The sequence below is a fragment of the Pongo pygmaeus genome, chromosome 6 (assembly GCF_028885625.2).
Source record: "Pongo pygmaeus isolate AG05252 chromosome 6, NHGRI_mPonPyg2-v2.0_pri, whole genome shotgun sequence".
Taxonomy (NCBI): Eukaryota; Metazoa; Chordata; class Mammalia; order Primates; family Hominidae; genus Pongo; species Pongo pygmaeus.
This window is the reverse complement of record NC_072379.2, coordinates 58,659,664-58,681,312: the sequence shown is the minus strand read 5'-3', so window position 1 is coordinate 58,681,312 and position 21,649 is coordinate 58,659,664. Positions and strand designations below refer to the sequence as shown.

At 37.9% G+C, this 21,649-nt stretch overlaps 1 protein-coding gene and 1 long non-coding RNA gene across 3 annotated transcripts in view; one reads left to right on the top strand and one right to left on the bottom strand.

The window, feature by feature from the left end:
- Window positions 1–15,645, top strand: part of LOC134739851 (uncharacterized) — a 97,020-nt gene extending 81,375 nt beyond the window's left edge. Inside the window, exons 2-3 of the long non-coding RNA XR_010126896.1 lie at window positions 11,389–11,488; window positions 15,536–15,645. This is a non-coding gene — a long non-coding RNA (uncharacterized LOC134739851). The remainder of the gene's footprint in view (window positions 1–11,388; window positions 11,489–15,535) is intronic.
- The window catches only part of JAZF1 (JAZF zinc finger 1), a 354,660-nt gene that overhangs the window by 212,976 nt on the left and 120,035 nt on the right, over window positions 1–21,649 (bottom strand). The window lies entirely within an intron of this gene.

Here is a 21,649-nt window from a genome sequence, read left to right as displayed (position 1 = left end):
TAATCTCCCACTACACCTCCCTAGGTTAATTACTACAAGAACTGTGATAGGTTTCCTTCTCTAATGTTTTCAATGTATGAGCAAATATGTAAATGCTTTTGTTATATTTTTATCTGTTTCTTATTCAGTGCTTCCAGCTGTGCCCAGCATGACACAGGAATTATTTCTTTAGTTTCTACAAAACCTTTAGGAGCCAAGTACTATAAAAAGCCCCATTTTTACTGATGGGCAAACTGAGGCGCAGAGAAGTTAAGCAACTTGCTCAAGGTCAACCAGCTGGTAGATGACAAACCTAGTTCCAGACCTGGCTTTTTAGCCCTTATGCTGACATATGGCATCTGTCCGTGTCAAACCATGGAAAACTAGCTTGTTCTTTTCAGATGGCTGCATGGCGTTACATATAATGAATACTCCAAATTTTATTTAATCTGTTCCCTTACTGAGGGACATTTAGGCTGTCCCAAACTTTCCTCTATTATAAATATCATTATGATGAATTTCCACAGTATAGCAGAACTGTTAGGTCAAAAATAGTATGGTTTAAGTTTGGATAGGTGTTACCCTCCTAAATAGCCTATGTAAATCTACATTTCTAGAAAGAATGTTCCAAGAGCATCCTTTCTGACACAACTTCCCAAGTGCTGGGCATTGCCAATCATTTTCATTTTTGGCAATCTGATACATGAAAACTGATTTCAATATTTGTTTTCCCTGATTGTAACTGAAGTTGAAAGTATTTTGATATGTTTAAATAGTCATTTGTATTTCTTCTGTGGTTGTTCACAATCTTCCAACATTGATCTATTTCATTGTCTTTTCCTTAATGATTTGTGGGAGCTCTGTACAAATTTTGAATATTAACGCTTTTTCTGTTACATATGTTTCACATATTTTTCTCCCAGTTGGCCCTCCATATTTTAATGTTGTTTATGGTCTCTTTCACCATAATTTCATGAAATTGAATTTGTTAAACATTTTAAGACTTCAGGGCTTCTTGTCATGCTTTTAAAGGACTTCTCCATGACTATAAAAATATATTTTCTTCTAGAATTTTATAGATTTGAAATGTAGTTATGTTATGAATTAGGGATCTAAATATCTATTTTCCCAAAGAGATTGCCAGTTGACTCAACACTATATATTAAATATCCCATCTATTCTTACTGAGTTGAAAGTTACCTTTATCATATATTAAATTCTCATGTACACATGGATCTCTTTATGGATTCTCCATAGAATATTTTAAAATCTGGTGGGGCATATTCCTTCTAATTATTTCTCTTCTTAAAAATAGTTCTTTGATATTTTTGCTTACTTATTCTCCTGTATGAACTTTAGAAACAAACTTTAAAGTTGTAAAAAGAAATTCTATTAGAATTTCATTGAAATTGCACAGGAATGTTACATTAATTTGAAGAGAATTTATAATACTGAGCTCCTAGCCAGGAGTGAAATGTATCTCCATTTATCAATATCTCTTTCCAGATACTTCAGTAAATTTCTATCATTTATCTCATAGACGTTTTTTGTTAATTTTACTTTTACATTTTTATAGATTGTGATGCAATTGTGAAAGGTATCCGTTTCCTCCCATAATACTATGTATATGGTTACTGCTATCAGATGAAAAAAATATTCATTTTCTTCAACTTTACTGAAGCTTTAGTTCGCCTAATCTGATATTTATCATATATGGATACTGAAGTATCCATATCACATATGGATACTGAAGCTTTATTTCTCCTAATCTGATATTTATCATATATGGAGATGATCATATGGATTTTGGCCTTTTATGCCATTAACTAAGCAAATTACACTGATTTCCTAATATTGGACTATCCTTGCTTTCCCAGGCTAAGTTTACAATATCACGGAGTATTATTTTTCTGGTATTTTGCTGTACTTGGTTTACACTTATATTGTTAAATTAGATGGTTTCATGTTTTCTTGATCATATTCTTGTCTGGTTTAGATAACAAGAGTTAAACCAGTCTGTAGAATAAGCCTGGATGTGTTCTGTCTTTCTCTATGCTTTGGAGGTGTACAAATTACCAGTAAAATAACAAAATCTGTCCCTAGTGTCATTGAGGAGGAAGGAGATTTGGCTACTTTTCAGAAAGAATTAGATGGTTGGTTAGAATGAACGGACCCTCCATGGATGCATGGATGGATAGACAGATGAAAGACCAACTTTCTTCTGTGGTTCCTTTCTATTCATATGTTCCTTTTTGAGTCAGTTTTGGTAATTTTCAAATTCATTTCTAAAAGACCGATACATAGAAAAATTTTATAAACCTTTGGTTCTATCTCCCTCTTACCCTCAAGTAAGCTTGCCAGGTGTTCCTATTTTATCAATGTTTTCAAAGAGATTAGTTTTATTTTATCAAATCCATTAGGTTTTTGTCTTTAATCTTGTTTTTTATAATTTCTGGACTTACAGCTATTAATTATTTGACTTTTTGCTTTATTATAATAGTTGCTCTTTTTCTCAAATATTGAGTTGAATACTTAGTCCATTTATTTTCAGCACTTCTAAGTTTCTTTTCTTTTTTAGGCCAGGAATGCTGGCAAAAAGCTTGTCCGATTTTCTTATAAATGTCTTCAAGACTATAATTTGTTCTCTGAGAACTGCTTTGGCCAGACTTCTGGGTTCCTATATGAAGTACTCTCATTCTTATTAACTTCTAAATAGTTTGTCATTTCATTACGATTTCTTCTTTCACTGAGGAGTTATAAAAAATGCTCACACAAAACCTTGTAAATGAATGTTCATAGCAGCATTATTCATAATAGCCAAAAGGTAGAATCATCCCAAATGTCCATCAATGGATGAATGGATAAACAAAACGTAGTATAACCATACAATGGAATATTACTGAGCCATAAAAAGGAAGCCAGTACTGACACATGTTACAGCATTGATGACTCCTGAAAACATGCTAAGGAAAAGAAGCCAGACACCAAAGGCCACATACTCCATGTTTCTATTTATATGAAATGTCCAGAAGAGGAAACCTTTTCTTTCTCCCTTCCCTTCCTCCCCTTCCTTCCCTTCCTTCCTTCCTCCCTCCCTTCCCCTCCCCTGCCCTTCCCTCCCTTTCTTCCCTCCCTCCCTCCCTCCCTTCTTCCCCTCCCCTCCCCTCCCTCCCTCCCTCTCTCTCTCTTTCTTTCTTTCTTTCTTTGACGGATTCTTTCTCTGTAGCCCAGGCTGGAGTGCAGTGGTGTGACGTCGGCTCACCACAACCTCCACTTCCTGGGTTCAAGTGATTCTCCTGCCTCAGTCTCCAGAGTAGCTGGGATTACAGGCGCCCGCCACAACTGGCTAATTTTTTGTATTTTTAGTAGAGACAGGGTTTCACCATACTGCCCAGGCTGGTCTTGAACTCCCAACCTCAGGTAATCCATCTGCCTCGGCCTCCCAAAGTGCTAGGATTACAGGCGTGAGCCACCACGCCCAGCCGGAAACCCTTTCTATTCTACTGCTTCCAATACTTCACTTCTGACACCAGATGTGTGGAGTTTTTTCCCTTACACCAAGCAATTCTCTAATCCTTGGCGAAAACCAACTGGTGTCCTATTCAATTCAATTATGACACTAATCAGAGTTAGTGTCAGTTCCCACAGGTAAAGGGCTCAGTCCTACAAGAATGTCCCTATTTCAGATGCCAATTGAAAGCCCAGGTAGCTGCTTATGCTTCTGAACAACTAGCTATAAATAGGAACTTCTGGTAAATAGGAAGCTCTCTTCAGGTTCAATTATTTGCTAGGATGGTTCACAGAATTAGGGGAAACACTTTACTTACATTTACCCATTTACTATAAAAGATACAACTCAGGAACAGCCAAATGGAAGTGAGGCATTGGACGAGCTATCGGCAAGAGGCACAGAACTTCCATGCCCTCTCCGAGCACAACACCATCCCAGCACCTTTCTATGTTCACCACTCCAGAAGCTCTCAGAGCCCCATGCTTTAGGAATTTTTATGGAGGCTTCATCACATCGGCAGGATTGATTATGAATTTAATCTCCAGCTCCTCCCCCCTCCCTAAGGCTGGCAGGTGCGGCTGAAAGCTCCAACCTTCTAACCATGGCTTGGTCTTTCCGGTGGCCAGCCCCATTCAGAAGCCCACCAAGAGTTGCCTCATTAGAACAACAGATAGTCCTGTCACTCAGGAAATTCTATGAGATGGAGGAGCTCTGTGTCAGGAACTGGGGTCAAAGACCAAATATTAGAATTAAAGATATATTTAGCACCCCTATTGCTCAGAAAATTACAAGGGTTTTAGGAGCTCTGTGCCAGGCATCAGGGGCAGAAACCAATTATTTATATTTTTATTATGTCACAAGGCAAATCCATAGAGACAGAAAGTAGGCTTGTGGTTACCAGGGGTTGGAGAAAGAAGTGAATGGGAAGTGACTGCTGATGGGCACAGAGTTTCTTTTGGGGGTGATGAAAATGTCCTGATTTTAGACAGTGTTGATGGCTGCACAACTCTGTGAATAGAAAACCCCTGAATTGTACACTTTAATAGGATCTATTTTATCTTATATGAATTGTATTCCACAACAATAACAGTTATAAAGAATAATATTTTTAAACGTCCATGTTGTTAGATTTGGGAAGGCTAACATCTACTATCACTGTATCTCGTTTGGAGAATTTAGACTATGCATGGTGTCCAATTTTTGAAGTGTACAGAGATTTTCTTTGTGGCTTAGTCTCTGTCAGTTTTTGTAAGCGTCACTAAGTACTTCAAAAGAATATGTATTCTCTTATTGTTGGATAAAAAAAAGAATTCCAAATACTCTCATTAAGTCATGCTTGTTGATCGAGTTATTAATCTTTTATATATGCTTTCTTTTGTTATTGATTCTGTCAATTTCTGCTAAAGGCATATTAAAGTCTACCACAATGGCCGGGTGTGGTGGCTCATGCCTGTAATCCCAGTACTTTGGGAGGCCGAGGTGGGCAGATCACAAGGTCAGGAGTTCAAGACCAGCCTGGCCAAATAGTGAAATCCTGTCTCTACTAAAAATACAAGAAATTAGCCAGGCGTGGTGGTGTGCACCTGAAATCCCAGCTACCTGGAAGGCTGAGACAGGAGAATTGCGTGAACCCGGGAGGTGGAGGTTGCAGTCAGCCAAGATCGCGCCATTGCACTCCAGCCCAGGTGATAGTGCAAGACTCCATCTCAAAAAAAAAAAAAAATAAATAAAGTCTACTACTATAACTTTTTTTTTAAAGGAACTATTGCTGCATTTTAAGTGAGTATAATATTCTTTTTCTTTTTTCTTTTTTTTTTTTTTTTGAGATGGAGTCTTGCTCTGTTGCCAGGCTGGAGTGCAGTGGTGCGATCTCAGCTCTGCTTCCTCCACCTCCTGGGTTCACATGATTCTCCTGTCTTAGCCTACCGAGTAGCTGGGATTACAGGTGCACACCACCACGCCTGGCTAATTTTTTTCTATTTTTAGTATAGACGGGGTTTCACCATGTTGGCCAGGATGGTCTCAATCTCTTGACTTGGTGATCCGCCCACTCGGCCTCCCAAAGTGCTGAGATTACAGGCGTGAGCCACCGTGTCCGGCTGTGAGTATAATATTCTTACACTAAATAATAACTCTAATCTAGTAAAGTTCTGCATTGTCTCCTGCAAACTGGCTCCTGAAACCTAATTTTTCCAGCTCCTTTTGCATACTCCTCATCTGTTTCACTTATAACCACTTGTCTCCCCAACAAGCATCACCCATCACACTTCCCTACTAAAAAAATGACCTGGGGTTCATATGCAAACTCCCTACAAAGGTCAGTGCCACCAAACAGTGCTATAAATAACACAGTCCATCAATATTTAAAGCCTGCAAATAAGAACAATTAAAATCAACTAGTAACTCAGAGAACAGAAATCACAAGGAAAGAAATCACACCTAAAATTGATTTAGACGGGCATTAGAAACCTTACAAAGTGATTTACTGACGAACCAAACATTCTAGTGTGGCCTAGTGGAAAAGAAAAAATACTGTCATTTTTTTCTGTTTAGAAGCCAATGCATAAAATCTGAAACTGCAGGTTCACTCTGAGGGCATGTGATGCTTAAAGGAAAAAAAAAAATTAACCTTGTGCACACCTCCTATATTCAAGATCATTAATGAAAAGCCAAAATGTTTAATTTGCTCTGATGTTTCTGTTTTCTGTCATTTTTGTATAGTTAACAGGATCATAATTTAAGTAAGTCACACATTGTAAATAACCTGGGTATATTATTCTCCCCTCCTTGGTAATTAGACCACCTTTTGTTACAAAGAATCCTATAAACCATTTAACCATGAGTAGCTGTAAACTGCTCATATTAAAAAATGGGTGCTCCTGCTCTTAAGAAGTTGAATAGCACCAAGGAAATTACATAGCTTTTTGTCTCTCCTTCACTTGCATTTTATTTGAGTTTCTGGAGTCAGTTTGCTAATTTGATAATTGATATACAGGTGTAAAAATCTACTATAAAAACTTTTGGAAGAAAGCAATCCCTATTGACCCCATCATTTTACTTCAGTGCAAAGCGATAATCTACACTCAAGACCTCACCTACAAGTGGCTTCTCCAGAAATGTATAAAAAAGATGAAGCCAGCTGGCACAACAGGAATTGCAGAAGTATTCAACAAATTAAAACAAACAAACAAACACCTCCAATCACTCAGTTTCTTAAGCAGAGCAAAGCAACTTGTATCTTTGTGTTACTTGTGATTACTTGATATGCTGATCAACTAGGATGTAAAAATAAAACTTGCAAAAATCAAGCTAAGAATCCTAGCTTTAGAATATAGCACATCCACAAAGATGAGGAATCATTTTCACCCAAAGAAACAGCGACAAGTATGGATACTGGCTTTCTTTTTTTTTTCTGATTGTGGTAAAAAACACAATATTAAATTTTACCATCTTAACCACTTTTAAGTATATAGTTCAGCAGTGTTACGTATATTCATATCGTTGTACAACAGATCTCTAGAATTTTCCATCTTGAAAAATGGAAACCCTATACAATTAAATACTAATTTCCCCTCCCCTAGCCTTTGACAACTGCTTTTCTACTTTGTTGCTATGATTTTGACCACTTTAGATACATCATTGCTTTGACTCATAGTACATGTCCTTTTGAGACTGACTTATTTTGCCTAGCATAATGTCCTTGAGGGTTAGCCATACTGTAACATGTGATAGGATTTCCTTCATTATATCTGCATGATATTCCACTGTAATTACATACCACACTTTCTTAATCCACTCATCTGCTGATGGATACTTGGGTTGCTTGTACTCCTTGGCTATTGTAAATAATAGCGTAAAGAATTTCAGCATGCAAATATCTCTTTGAGACCCTGCTTTGAATTATTTTGGATATATACCCAGAAGTAGGTTTGGTGAATCACACAGTAATTCTATTTTCAGTTTTTTGAGGAACATGTTTTCTATAATGTTTTGTGGAACTGCTTTCCATAATGGCTGTACTGTTTTTGATTCCCATAAACAATGCATAAGCATTCCAATTTTTCTGCCTCCTTGCCAATTCTATGACAATTACACAGACAGGAGGAAGAAATATTTTACAGGAGTGTGTTCAGGAAATAATTAAAGAAATTGATTCTACTATATACCAAAAGAAAACAATAGATAAAACAGTATTTTCATACCTCCTATTAATGGAAAAAAGTATCCCAAAGAACCAAAATATGTTGCGATCCCAATGAGAGATTTCAACCAATAAGTTTGAAATGAAATAGCTTTTCTTAAATTTCATAACACCAGCACTTGGCTTTTGAGCAAAGGAGTGGAAAGGTACGGAAAGAACTGGAGCGGGCTAAGAAGACATGGGCTGAATCCACTCATACTGAGAAGATGCTAGAGGGCCTCACAGGACCCTTCCATCCTCGCCTTTCCCACCCCACCTCACACCCCGAGCAGCTCTGCATCAATCTTTTTAAAAAACTGTTGAATAAAGCAAAAAGAAAAGGAAAAAAGGAAAGCTATTTTATGCTCCTTCCAGGATTAAAATTCAATTTCTTCGATGAGGGTAGGAATCCTTGTCTATTTCTCACTTTGCATATATACCTCCCCAAGTATAAACTTCCCATCTTCATTCTGAAAAGTGCCTCGAACCAATTAGTGAAGTAGAACAAAACCTTCAAATTCTATTTTCCACAGAGCATATAATCCTACATCTACTTAAATATACAAAGCACTACTTTCAGTCATCATTCTTGCTCAATCAATACCATTTACCTATTAATAGGATGGCTCTCTTATTTGCTCTAGCATAAAACTGACCTCACAGTAGTTATAGAAGCTGAAGAGATACAACTTAAAAAGAATCTACCCTTTTAAATTTAACCAATCCCAGTTGTCCTTTATAACAACTGATGCATGGATATTCAACTAGTGTACGGCAAGGCAGTCACCAGCACTGGAACGAAAATGGGTCCTTTCCTATATACGAAGAGAACACCGTACAGTTACTTTTGAGAGGGAGAATGGCAAAAAAACACTGACCCTAGGGCCCTTGCTCCCTAGTCATGCCCCTAGACCCAGTGAAGCCTCCCCTTGTACACTTGCTGACAGGATCTCTATTTGCGGTCTGTTTGGGTATGTTCTGGCCACACTAAAGCTACTTGTAAGTATTTCTGCCATTTCCCTTTAGGAAACCCAGGGCCTGGTATAATATGTGATTCTCTCATGCCCGAGGCCATTAGGGTAAATGTGCCTCGTGTATCCCACTTAAAAAGTTAACGCAGGAAGAGGTGCAGACGCTGGTAGACACAGTCTGCCTTTCTTCCTGCTGTCTGGTTAATGTAGCAACTGGCTGCTCAGGAAGGAAGGGGAGGGAGATGGACCGGAGAGCTGAAAAGACGGCTGGCGCTAGGTAGGATTTACCTCATAGACTTATCCACACCATCCCTCCCTAAAACAAGCTACAGTGTATGGTGCTCACATTGCATTTTGAGGTAAAAGCTCTCAATATAGGTGCTGGCAATGTGCTCCATCTCGATCTGGATGGTGTTTACCAGGGCTATAGATGAAATATGCAATTGTTAAAAATCAGTCAAGTACACTTAGAATTTGTGTACTACATGTTAATAAGACTTTGAAAAATCAAATTTTAAAAGTTCCCAATATAGACTTACTAAATGACAGAGGATGGCACCAATTCATTCCTTTCAGGTGTTTTTTTTTTTTTAAACTAAATTTTGCAATGACCTGATCTCTCCAACTTCTAGTCTAGTCTCTCTCCCTCCCATCCCCTTTTTGCATCACTAACACATTAAAATTCCTAAAGTTCCACTCTGATCAAGTCATATTCCAGGTTAAAAATCCTTGATGGCTCTCCACGGTTTATCACTGTCTATAAACTCCCTGGCCTGGCACTCATTCCCCACTCCAGGGTTAGCCACATGCCCTGGCCCAAAACACCCCTCAACAGCCTTCCCTAAGCCCGTCCTATGAAGATCTCCCAGCCCACACTTTGGTGCCTGTGATTTCCTCTCCTCTACCTCTACCCCTCCCCAAATTATTTCCATCTTGGACTGTTAAACATATGTATGTATACCTTTCCAGCTTCCTCCAAATGGATACTCTAATAGTAACAGCAAGAGATCTTTGTTTATTGTGTATTTGATAATTAATAATGTTTTAATATCATTTACTACATACAATGTAAGCTTCACGAAGACAAGGCTCTTTGTTGTATTCACCAATGTATCTCTTGGGCTTGGAAGAGCCACTGGCACATAGTAGGTGCACAATGATTATTTGCTGATTTGATGATAATGGCTTTCCTGAAGGAGAGCCTGTTTCCCACACACGGTGCTTTATACAGATCATTTCTATTCCTGAAAACACCAAAGCAATATGTATAATATAAGCCCCACATTCCAGATGGGGAAATTGAAGCCTGATGATGTTAAGTAACTTGTTTAAGGCCTCACAGCTCAGGACAGTCAGCATTCAACCTCCTCTTCCTTTGAATTCTCAGAAAACATTGTACTATGGTGCTTATCTTCTGCCTGATACTACAGCTACACAGTAGCCTGTTCTCTCTTTCTGCTTTGCATTCTTTGTGAACAGAGACAGTGTCTTACCCATCATGGTATCCTCTGAAGCACCCAGCTCAGGTCCTCACAGTGCAGGGGCTCCATAAATATCTAGTGAGTGACTGAAGAGTAGATAATAAAGGGGTGGGGGAATATGATTTAGGGAGTATCTCTAAAAAAAAAAAACCTGGAGCATGCAATAAACTAAAGCATAAATGAGCACTAATTAATAAAAGGAAGCAAGTTAATTAGTAAAAGGAGGCAGTTCACACCACATGTACATGACAGGAGAGAACAGTCTCATGTCAGATGGGACTCCTGGGAGCGCAAGTCTTTACCATATAAAAATTAACTACAAGACTCAAAGGGCAACACCATGTGGCAGCTTCATTCCTTGAACTATTTCAACAACTACACACACACACAAAAAAAAAAAAAATAAGAAAGAAATTGTTGAGCCTGGACTGAATGTATTATCTGAGTGTGAGCATGAAATTTCACAGAAGAAATCATTATAAACCTTTTCCTCCTTAAGAATCATGTCCACCATGTCACAAGCGCTAAACTAGTGGATTAAACTAAAAGCAAACCAGCCCATGAAATCGGGAGAGCTATCTGGCTTTATGCTCAGCTGGGGCTCAGGCTGCTTCTACAATCACCAATGTGGCTGCATACCACCCTTCTCTTTGTCTTCTTTATCCTAACAATTCCTGATGCACACTCCTGTCCCCTGCTCCTGAAACCCTTTCCCAAGTCTGTAACTCCTCACCTCCGTGACTCAAGAACTAAGGTACAATGATATTCCAGAACCCACCCATCTCTTAAGCTGGGGGCTGCCTGTACTCTCCTTTATGAATACATATATATCAGAATGTTTTGTGTCTTTAGGGGATAAGATTTTGAGCTGCAATTCTAGAGCATGCTAAAATGTTAATTCTATACATTTATTCTGGAACACCTGAACAATGACACTATTTTGGCAATTTTTCTGAATTTCTCGATAATAGAAAGTAAGATTAAAGCAAGTTCCTAGCTATCCATCATGCTGTGACCCTCATCACTGAAGTTCAGAAACTATCGCACATTAAAGACGGTTTACCTGATAGGGGCTAGGCCGAATCTTAACTTTAACCCATGCCTTAGTAAACAATTTGCTAAATAAATGAATTGGTAATATAAGGAAGATTTCAGCCTGATTATTGTAAAAGCACATAAAAAATGCTTTTATGACCTTAACCTCTGTGTCTACCTGTATGAGGTTTTCAGAGATTATCTATTTTAAACTCTACTTTTGTACCTCAGTATAGGTTGAAGAGAGACCCTGCAAACAAGCCCGAGGAATGTTTAGAGTGATAATAGCGAAGATCTACTGACCACTTAATATTGTGCCAAGTACTCTGTTGTAAGTACTTTATATGTATTATCTCATTTAATCCTCAATCATCTTATGTGATAAAAACATCTGGGCCTGCTGTTTTCTCTATGGAAAGATTTTGTTTTAATTTTTAACTTTTTATTACAGAGATTTTTCAAACATACACGAAAGTAAAGAGAATGTTATAATGAATCTTCATGACCCATCACCCAACTTAAGAGATTTTTTACTCCTATTTTTAATGGTTATAAGCTACTTAGGTCTTTGTAGCCTTTGAGTCAGTTTTAATAAGTTAGGAATTGTGTCTAAGATTTAAAATGTATTAGCCCCAAATTTGTTCAAAATATTCTTTTATTAGATTTAAATCTCTGCCCTAACTGCAGTTACTAACATCATTTGTTTATGGCTTTTCTCTTTTTGTTTTCCTTGATCAATCTTGGCAGAGGTTTGTCAACTCTATTCATCTTTTCAAAGAACAAACTTTTGGCTTTCTTGATCCTGTCTAATGTAAAAAAAATTTTTTCCACTTAATTCCAGTTCTTGTTTCATTATATCCTTTCATTTTCTGAGGGGTTTTTAGGTGGTTATTTTTTCTAACTGAGGCTGGATGCTGTACCAGTCAGGGATGCAGAACCATTACCAGTGATGTGACAGGAGGAATGCTTACAGCAATTAGACTTTGCCACTGTGGGAGGGGCTGGGGAAGTGAAGGCGGTGGTACTGATCCTGGTGGGGACACCAGTCACTTCTTCTGAAGCCCTGGAGCAGGAGGACCAGTCAGAGTTTGTATGCAAGGAACTCGGAAGCCAGGCTCATATACACCAAAGTGAACCTACAAAGTGGGGGATGCACAGAGAGGTCTAAGGAAAGCTCACCTTTTATGAGTCCAAAGCAAAGAACCTGGGGTGGCCAGCCAGAGGGAAGAAGAGCTAGATGCAGAGAGGACGAAAATGAAGACAAGCCAGAACCTGCCTGCACCTGCCTCTATTTCTGTTCATCATCCCATCTCACCCTGAAGCACTCTGGAGAACGAAGGCCACTGCTTCACTGATTGTACCCCCCAGTCTCCTACAAGTTCATCTTTTGGCCTTCCTATACAAGGAAGGAGATTCTGGGAAACATAGTTCCTAGTTTAACCAACTTGATAGGGAACAGTACAGCATAGATGCTTTCATCTCATTAATGTTCAGCCTTTCTTCAATACATTTCTAAGTACTATTCAGCTATATCTCATAAGTTTTAACATAGATTCTATGTATTTTCATTACTATTTATTTCTAAATATTTTACATTTCCCATAATCTCTGCTTTGTCTTGTGACTTATGTGCATGCATGCTTCATAATTTCCAAACATACAGGTTTTCTTCTAGTTTTTGTTACTGAGTTTATAGTGCAATTTTCTTAAATATTTTCATTGCAGTCAATTTTCTTAAGTATTTTACATGCCCTTAAAATGCTCTCCCACTTCAAATGTTGGATGCAGCCTTCTTTATATGTCTTTCACAACAAGCTTAACACTAACTGCGTTACTGTTTTTTTGCCTGCTTGATAAACCAATTAAACCGAGTGACAAAGAAATTAAAATCTGCCCCATGATAACAAGACTGTTTTATTTTTCCTTGTGATTTCAATAATTTTGACTTTATATATTTTGGGGTCATAGTAGTAACATAATAAGTATATAAACGTTTAGAATTGTTTGATGTTTCTGGTAAATGGAACCTGCTAGGACCTTCTTTAAAATTAATAATATTTTTGCCTTAAATTCCATTATTAATTTACCAGGTTTCTTTTGGTAGGATTCTGCCTGGCATATAATTTTACATACTTTTCATTTCAACTTTTCTTTATGTGTTGTGAAGATGATTCTTGGAAGCAGCACGTTGCCAACATTTTTTAAAATCCAGATTGATAATTTTTGTCTCTTAACTGGAATAATTTGTCCAGTTATATTTAATATAATTTAGTGGTTATTCTGAAAATACTGAAATTATATATATCAAAACCTAAACATTGCTAATTTCTTTACCTTCTTCCTAAATAATATGTTATATGTAATCACCTCCTGACTGACATGCTATAAACGACACATATTTTGGCTTTTTAAGCTCACAAGAAGTCACTGTTGATTCAAATTTACCCACATATTTACCGCTTTATTTTTTGTCCCTTCTTTTAACTCTAATCTTTTTATTCATGATCTCTTACCTTCTTCTCAAAGTACATATTTTAGAACCTCCTTTCACGAAAATATGTTGCTCCTCTTTCCCTGGTCTGAAAATTGCTTTATTTATCCTCATTTTTGAAAGACAGATTTGGCTGAGCAAACAATTACAGGCTAATTTTCTCTCTGTATTCTGAAGACATTGTCCCACTATTTTCTGCCTTGTCATCACTATAGTTAGTTGAACCGCTCCTTTGAAAGCTACATGTCTTTTCTCTGTGACCGCTTAAGGGTTTTCTCTTTGTCATGGTACTCTGCTATTTTACTGTGCCATATCTAGGCATACGGATCTCTTTTAAACACTTAGTCTTGTTTAATGTGTTGGTATCTTTAACCACTTCTGGAAAATTCACTCTTCTCCTTGTCTTTTAGCCCCCTTCTATATTTTTCATCTTTTGTGTCTACTACATTCTAAATACTTTATTCAATTTTATCTCCTAGCTTATTAATTCTTTATTTGATTCTATCTAATCTGTCATTGATTGCCTATCAAGCTTTTAATTTAAATTTCTATATCTTAGTTAATAAGTTGTATCTGCTTAATTTTCAAATTTTCTTTGTTATTTCAATACTCTTGCTCCTTAGACATATTTTCAATCTTCTCTTCCATTTTTGTAAACATAGTAAACATACTTATTTTATGTATTATGTCTGATAAATTCAGTATCTGAAGTCTTTGCAAGTTGATTCTGCTGACTCTTCTTCATAATGATTTATTTTTTGTGTGTGTTTTGAGATTTTTGAATGGGAGCTAATGTATTTTAGGAATTCTGTAAGGGTTCTTTATGGTCAAATAAAGAAAGAATTCCTTCACAAAGAATCTGCATTTGCTTCTGCTGGGTGACAAGAGCGACTACCAACCTGGTACCATTTTAATTAGATTCTAAGCTGAATGTTTTTCTGACCATTCAGCTAGTGTGAATTTCAGTTGTAAATCCACAAGCTGCTCTGTGGTTACAGATTTTCTGAAGAGATTTATTTTTTGCTCCTCCACATAGCTCTAAGGTTCAAGACAGAAAATTTTCCTTGGAGGAGTCTCAGGTTTTTTTCTAGCTTGCCATTACCAAGAGAATATAGCTTAGAGGTACCAGTTCCATGGTGGGAGGAGCCTTTGCTAATTATACAGTTCAACTTGGGTGGGCCTAGAGTTTTCCTTCTGTGGCTCTGGAGGTTGTAAAAACCTAAGAGCAAGTTCAGGGTGAAAGTCAGCCTCCAGAGCTCTCTCTGGGTTTCCAAATTTCACTTGGTATTTAGCATCTGAGCATTTCTTCCTGTCTTGTCAGATTGGCAGTACAATTGAAAAAAATCTCTTCCAATGATCCTGCAGGCAGTATGATTCACAGTGGTTCAGAATGAGAGCTTTGAAACTAGTGCCTGGGTTCAAACTTCTGCACAGCACTGATTAGCCAGGTAGCCTTGGGAAGTTATTTAAACTCTGCTTTAATATTTCTACTTCTAAAGTGGGAATAAGAATAGTACTTGCCTCATACATGGGTTTTTGTAAGGATCAAATGAGTTAGTGCAGTAAAGCACTTAGAACATGGCTGGCCATAGTCAGCATTCAAAAGAAAAAAAGGCATTATTATTACTATTACTATTAGATTGTGGTACCATGATGAGACCTTACAATGCAGATGCTGCTTTCTACTCCTTAACATTCTCTCTTGTATGATCATGTTATAAAATCAAACTCTGCAAAATGTAATTTTATATAAACATTTCTTCCAGTACACTCATTTTTATGAAGCTTCTATTTAAGAAAGTACACAAAACACATAAATATATGCATAACAATGAATGGCAGACACACTCCACTGAACACTCCTATTTAACTGCTCTTACAATTTAGGACCAAGAGGGAGCACGATGAAAGTAAAAAGCATTAATCAAAATAACCCAAAGAATAATTTTAATGATGCCTAATGGAGGGATTCAGCTGTTGCCATCAAGTGTAAAGGTAAGCATGTTAATAGCAAAAAGAAATGGCTTTGTTAAATGTGATTATCTCTTGCTCTTACTAAGCCTTATGAGATAGAGCTACACAAATAAGAGCCAGGAGAGTTTTCAGGCCCAGAGTGGCTGTATTTACAATGGTGAAAACCCAGTATATTACAAATAATGTAAAAAGGCATATACCATGCATACAATCTGAAAGAGCTGGCTTTCGTAAGACAAGTGGGTATTTCTTGATTTTAATATGTGAACATTTTTAAAGTATCAAAATCAATCTTATTATCATGAACACATTTTGCCTGGCCATTGAAAATCTTTATTTTTATATTTAGGTTTGATGAATGAACAGCCATGCAGAAATGTGATTGGACACAAAGGATCTGGCCTAACGGTGAAGGACGGAGTGGAGAAACCCAGCAAAACTGCACAATTTTTTACTGAGTACTTCAGTTACAAGATAGAGAGTGAACCCTGCAAGAGAAATGAGCTCCTGTTGATTTGTTTATAAATTATCACAACAAAACAAAATGCCCCTGGCTAAACTGGGATTTGGGATTTGGGGTTGTGCCAACCGTCAGGTGATCACCGCTCAACTCCAAATACACCCCTTAATAGCTGCTCTGTGATAATGGACTGGACTGGAAACATTTCTTCTTTACTCAAAGCCTAACATTGAGTGAGCTCAATATTAGTTAGTTAGAGTGAGCTCAGTGTTAGGCCTTGTCAGTAGAGGGCGCCGCAAGGACACTGTAATGGCTCCAGAGTACTGTGTTTTGACGTTTTCTTGCTGCTGCTTCACTGTCCTTCAGCGGTGCACGTATATAGGGACATCTCTGCTCCAGTCTTGTGTGCAGAGCATGCAGCCCCTTAGTGACTACGCAGCCCTGTCGTGAGGCTGAGTAACCACCTTTCCACAGGCCTCCCACACAGACCCTGCATGCTGCAGGCCTTGTGCCCACCATGATACTCCAACTCCCCACCAGCCTCAGGTTGCCTGTACCCCAAAGCCAGCAAACTTCTGTGCCATCACAGGGAGCGACATCCACATCCTCTCCAAAGCAGTCTGAACCCAGCCTTGGGGAGTGGCTTCTAAGTGTGTCCTTCCTTGCATATTTTTCTTCAGCCTTAGGGCACTTACTGAGTTCTCTTTACATCTTCATAGTTACTCTCCTATCTTAGTTTAGTAATTCCTTACACTAAACTTCCTGTTTAAATTCCTTTGTGGTTTTTGTCTCCTCATTTGACCCAGACTGACACAGTGTTTAATTCTCATTTCTGAATTCATGTAGTCATGTACTCTTTCCTCATCATACACCACTTACTCTATCCATTAAAAATATGCCGTCTTTTCATGTATATATCAGCTGAAATGTTGGCCAACTACATGTTTTGAAAAACTGAATGATGCAAGAAAACACCTTCTAAGCTTACTTTATTTTTGCTTATAGCATATGAAAAAATTCCAAGCTCAGCACCTTGCCTACCCAAGGATTTAAAGTCAAATTAATTATTTCTTCCTCTTTTCACACCCTGTTCTTTCTCTCTTCCACAGAAAAGGGCTGGACTTTTGTTTATAATTTAAAAATAACAAATAATTTCACAATGCCTTATTCTAAAACATTTTTTAACAAGAATTTGCAGATCCTAATTACTTCCAGAGTAACATTTGAAACTAAGATATTAAAAAGCGCTTTTAAAAATATAGATCATTTATTCATCTTTCCTTTAGTACTCAGTATTGGACAGACTGCAGACTAGGAACTGTGATATAAAAAGATGAATGAGGCATCTTCACTTCTGCAAACTGCAATAGAAACAGAATATAGGTGAAAAAAGAAGGAAAGGCAGGGAGACTTCATAGCAAGATATAACAAAAAATTTCCTCCAAAAAAATCACTCTTGTAATAATGACCAACATTATTAAACACTTCTTAAGTGTATAACCCATATAATTCAGTAGAAAAAAGAATCAAATATCTTTAAGAACAGTTTCATATCACATCTATTTGAACGTGGGCTCTTAATTGTAAAAGCTAAATTAAATCAAAATATAAAACAAAACTATACTAAAATAGAGCAGAAAGAAAACAATGATATGCATTATTTGTAGTATATTCCCATGTTCCTTGGTAATAGAAACAAGCATATATCTGGGATTACAAAAATTTTTAGGACATCTAATTCACCAGCATGCGAATAACTTGACATTTTACAACTATATTTATAGTACCATTTGAGGTTCCCTGAATATAAATAGTTTCCAATCTATATGCATCTCTTTGACATGTGAGAGAGGGCTCAAGAAATGCCACAGTGTGAAAGTTATCAAAATGGAATTTTAAATGTAATGATTTGCATATCATATCGAAGCAGAGTTTCAACATGACTGCAATAAATGCTCTATTTTTTCTCCTCCCAAAATATTCTAAAAGGTCACACCAGTCTAACAGTGATAGGTAACTGCCAAGAGTTAAAAAAAATTGGACATCTTGTAAATTATAATTTAAAAAAAAATATATATATATATGACTGAGGTAGGCAAAATCAAGGAAACCAAAGATATGGAATTAACACCCCTCAATGACCAGAACATCTGGCTATATATTTACTTATTTTTGTCTTTTAATTTTAATTTCCCCCCAAAATAGAAACATATTTCAAACCTCATCATTTTCTACTTTAACCAGGCAGCAGGAAACCAACATAAAATTTAAAAGAAGGAAACTATGTAAAAATCTTATATAAGCAAATGCTTTTTCAATTTTTATTCCAACATGAGAGCAGAAAGCAAGATTTCTGGAAACTGATTATTAAATAGAAAAGAACAAAAAGAAATGTGGTCCTATTTATCACCCATTCAACAAAGAACTAGTTTTTAAATTGAAAAACTAAGCAATGCATTCTGAAATGTAGCTACAAAAAATTGTATAAATTTTTAAACTAATATCAATATAGTGACAGTTGAGGAAGCAAACTTTCAACAACACTCAAGTAGTTAAACAGAACTTCCTCATACTTCATGTTTGCCAAACAAAATATCAGGAATGTGGGATGAAGCATAAAGAGATCTTATTATCATCTAACTCAGTCTTCTTTCACAGATTAGGAACTTGAGAACCAAAGAAGTTTTTTGTTTTTTGTTTTTCTGTAAAAACTGCTCTGCTAATGACTTTACGGGCAGGTGGAATAAACAGGGTACAATTTCAGAGGCACTAGATCACTTAGCCTTTAACATTTCTTGACCAGCTTAACAGGATATCTTAAATTCTACCATTAGAGATTCATTCTATAGGGTTATTCATTATATAACTTTAGATCTAAGAATCTAAGCTTTAGATCTGAGAATCTAAGTTTGAAGGGCATTTGTAGATCCTGAGTCCAAACTCACTCAAGGAGCATATCCAAATCACATTTAGGTTAAGTTCTTTTAGGGAAATGACTGGGTCTTCTTTACCTCCATAGTCCCAGATCCTGGCAGACAATAACCTACATATTAATTGTGGTGTTGGTGAAAATGACCAAAGAATCAGTCAGCTGACTTTCTCCCTAAGCGCTGATAAGGAATCTTTTGGGAGTAAGATTTGGGGGTGGTAGGTTTTAAATAGGAGAGGACAGAAGGGAGCCAGAATTGGGTCCAGGAGACATAGTTTGGGGTTCTTGACAAATGTAAGCAGAGTGAAAACCTGGGTAGAGTAGAGGAGTGGGTGAGAGAAGCGGGGAGGCGCCTCAAGAGAACAATCAGACAGCGAGGTGAGGGAATGGAAGAAACACAGTGAAAACCTGGGTAGAGTAGAGGAGTGGGTGAAAGAAGCAGGGAGGTGCCTCAAGAGAACAATCGGACAGCGAGGTGAGGGAATGGAAGAAACACACTTTGTTTATTGCACAATGTTTCACAGACCTTCTCTTGCCAACAAGCAGACCATAAATGTCACTATCCTATCCCAACATGTGTTGTTAAGTCAGCGCAGGATGGCCTAGAAATTTTGCAACTATTTCGAAAAATTACCAAAAATGTTTTACATCCTGCCTAGCATCTTGTTATCTAGGTAGTAAAATACCAAGGGTTAATGTGATAGCTAAAGAAAAAGAAAATCACCCAACCACCTCATGCCTTTTCTTTTTCTTTCCTAGGAAATTGCCAGTTATATGAGTCCTATATTTGTCCTTCTTTTTAAATGGGAAAAGGCAGAGAAAATAAAACTACAACACGTTTTATTTGTGTGTTAGCGATTACAGCCCGGGGCTATTTTTCCTTTCCCAAACAGTGCACATTTTAGACCTGACACAAAGCAGGGGGTGGGACGTTGAGCTCCACCAAGCAAATTTTTACTTGTGACCAAAATACTGGACCAGATGGATCGCAAAACTTGCCAAGAGCACAGTTAAATGTTCACGAGAGGACTACTAATGTAAGCAACGAACTCACTAGTGCTATCTCTGTTTTTTGTTTTCATTCCACCTAGAACCAAGAATTCAGGAATGCTAAGGAAATCACCTCCAGGCAGATTTAGTCTTTGCTAAGCACATTATAGAAGTGTTAACACACACCTTAGATGCACTGAATTCTAACAATTACAGAAACAGATCTTTAAGGCTATGGAACTTCACCAGAGGTATTTCTAAGAACTGCTGGATGCTTTGTTAAAAGAACACTGGAAAGGCTCCGGTACAGGCCAGGTCAGGGCTGGAAGTGGCAAAGAAAGCATCAACAACAAGGCTGGGCACGGTGGCTCACACCTGTAATCCCAGCACTTTGGGAGGCTGAGGCAGGCGGATCACAAGGTCAGGAGTTCGAGACCAGCCTGGCCATCACGGCGAAACCCCATCTCTACTAAAAATACAAAAAATTAGCCAGGCATGGTGGCGCATGCCTGTTATCCCAGCTACTTGGGAGGGTGAGGAGGAGAATTGCTTGAATCCAGGAGGCAGAGGTTGCAGTGAGCCAAGATCGCACCACTGCACTCCAGCCTGGGCGACAGAGCAAGACTCCATCTTTAAAAAATAAAAAAAAAAAAAAAAAGAGAGAAAGCATTAACAACAAAAGGTGGGAACCATCAAACCAGATAATGATCCTCAACCAGAGTACTGCAAGGTCCCTGAAAGAGAAGTGTCTGTGCTTGCCTCAAGCTCACAGTTACTACCTAATGGCACCTTCCAGAGGGTGGCTGCTGCTGTTGATTTGATTGTTACCGCTGTTTTAAAACTCTAATTGGAAAATCAGTTTGTAATTCCATTTATGACTCCTGAAAAGATGAATGGTCTTTTTAAGAAAAGCTATCCAAAAAACCCTACAAAATCCATCCAAAGACAGCTTCTGCTCATCCAGAGCCAAGAACTAGCAGGTACCTCCAGCATCTTGGCACAGGGCTGGTCCCCATTCCAGATGAAGCTTCCACAAGTTAATGCCTTTGTACCTGCCCACCCTTGAAAATGAGAATCTTTGACAAGCTGCTGCCATCCCTCTACGGCTGTGAGACCAGCTGGACAAAAACTCTAGGAGAAAATGCTGGAGTCCGTGTCCACTCCAGATAACTAAGTGAAGCTTTGTCATTTACTAGGTCCACAGCAAATGGAGGTAGGAAAGGCTGGGTTTGAAAAACCTGAATTAAGGTAAATATTATCCTCAGTGAACATGTTTCCTTGCTCCATCAGTGTTGTGAGGGGGTAAGATCCCAGAGATGATGACTCAGACATCAACAGAGATGAGTTCTGTTGTTCTGGTTGTTAAACGAGTGGACTCTTTATCTCTCCATTGACAAATGCTGTTGTGCCCATATCCCCAAAGGAATCCCTTGCTGCTCCTGCCCTCTCCTTGGGGCTACCTCAGGTCCCCCTACAATCCAGCAACTAAAGAGGTGACCACACAGCACAGCCAAAGCCCTGTGAGAATCAATGCCAAGGCTTCAGCCAGAGCCTCATCAGCGCTGCCCAGGCTACACCAGGCCTTAGGTAATCTGACTTCTGCTGGAAAGCTCTGGAGAACCAATGATGGAGCAAGTGTTGGGCAAAT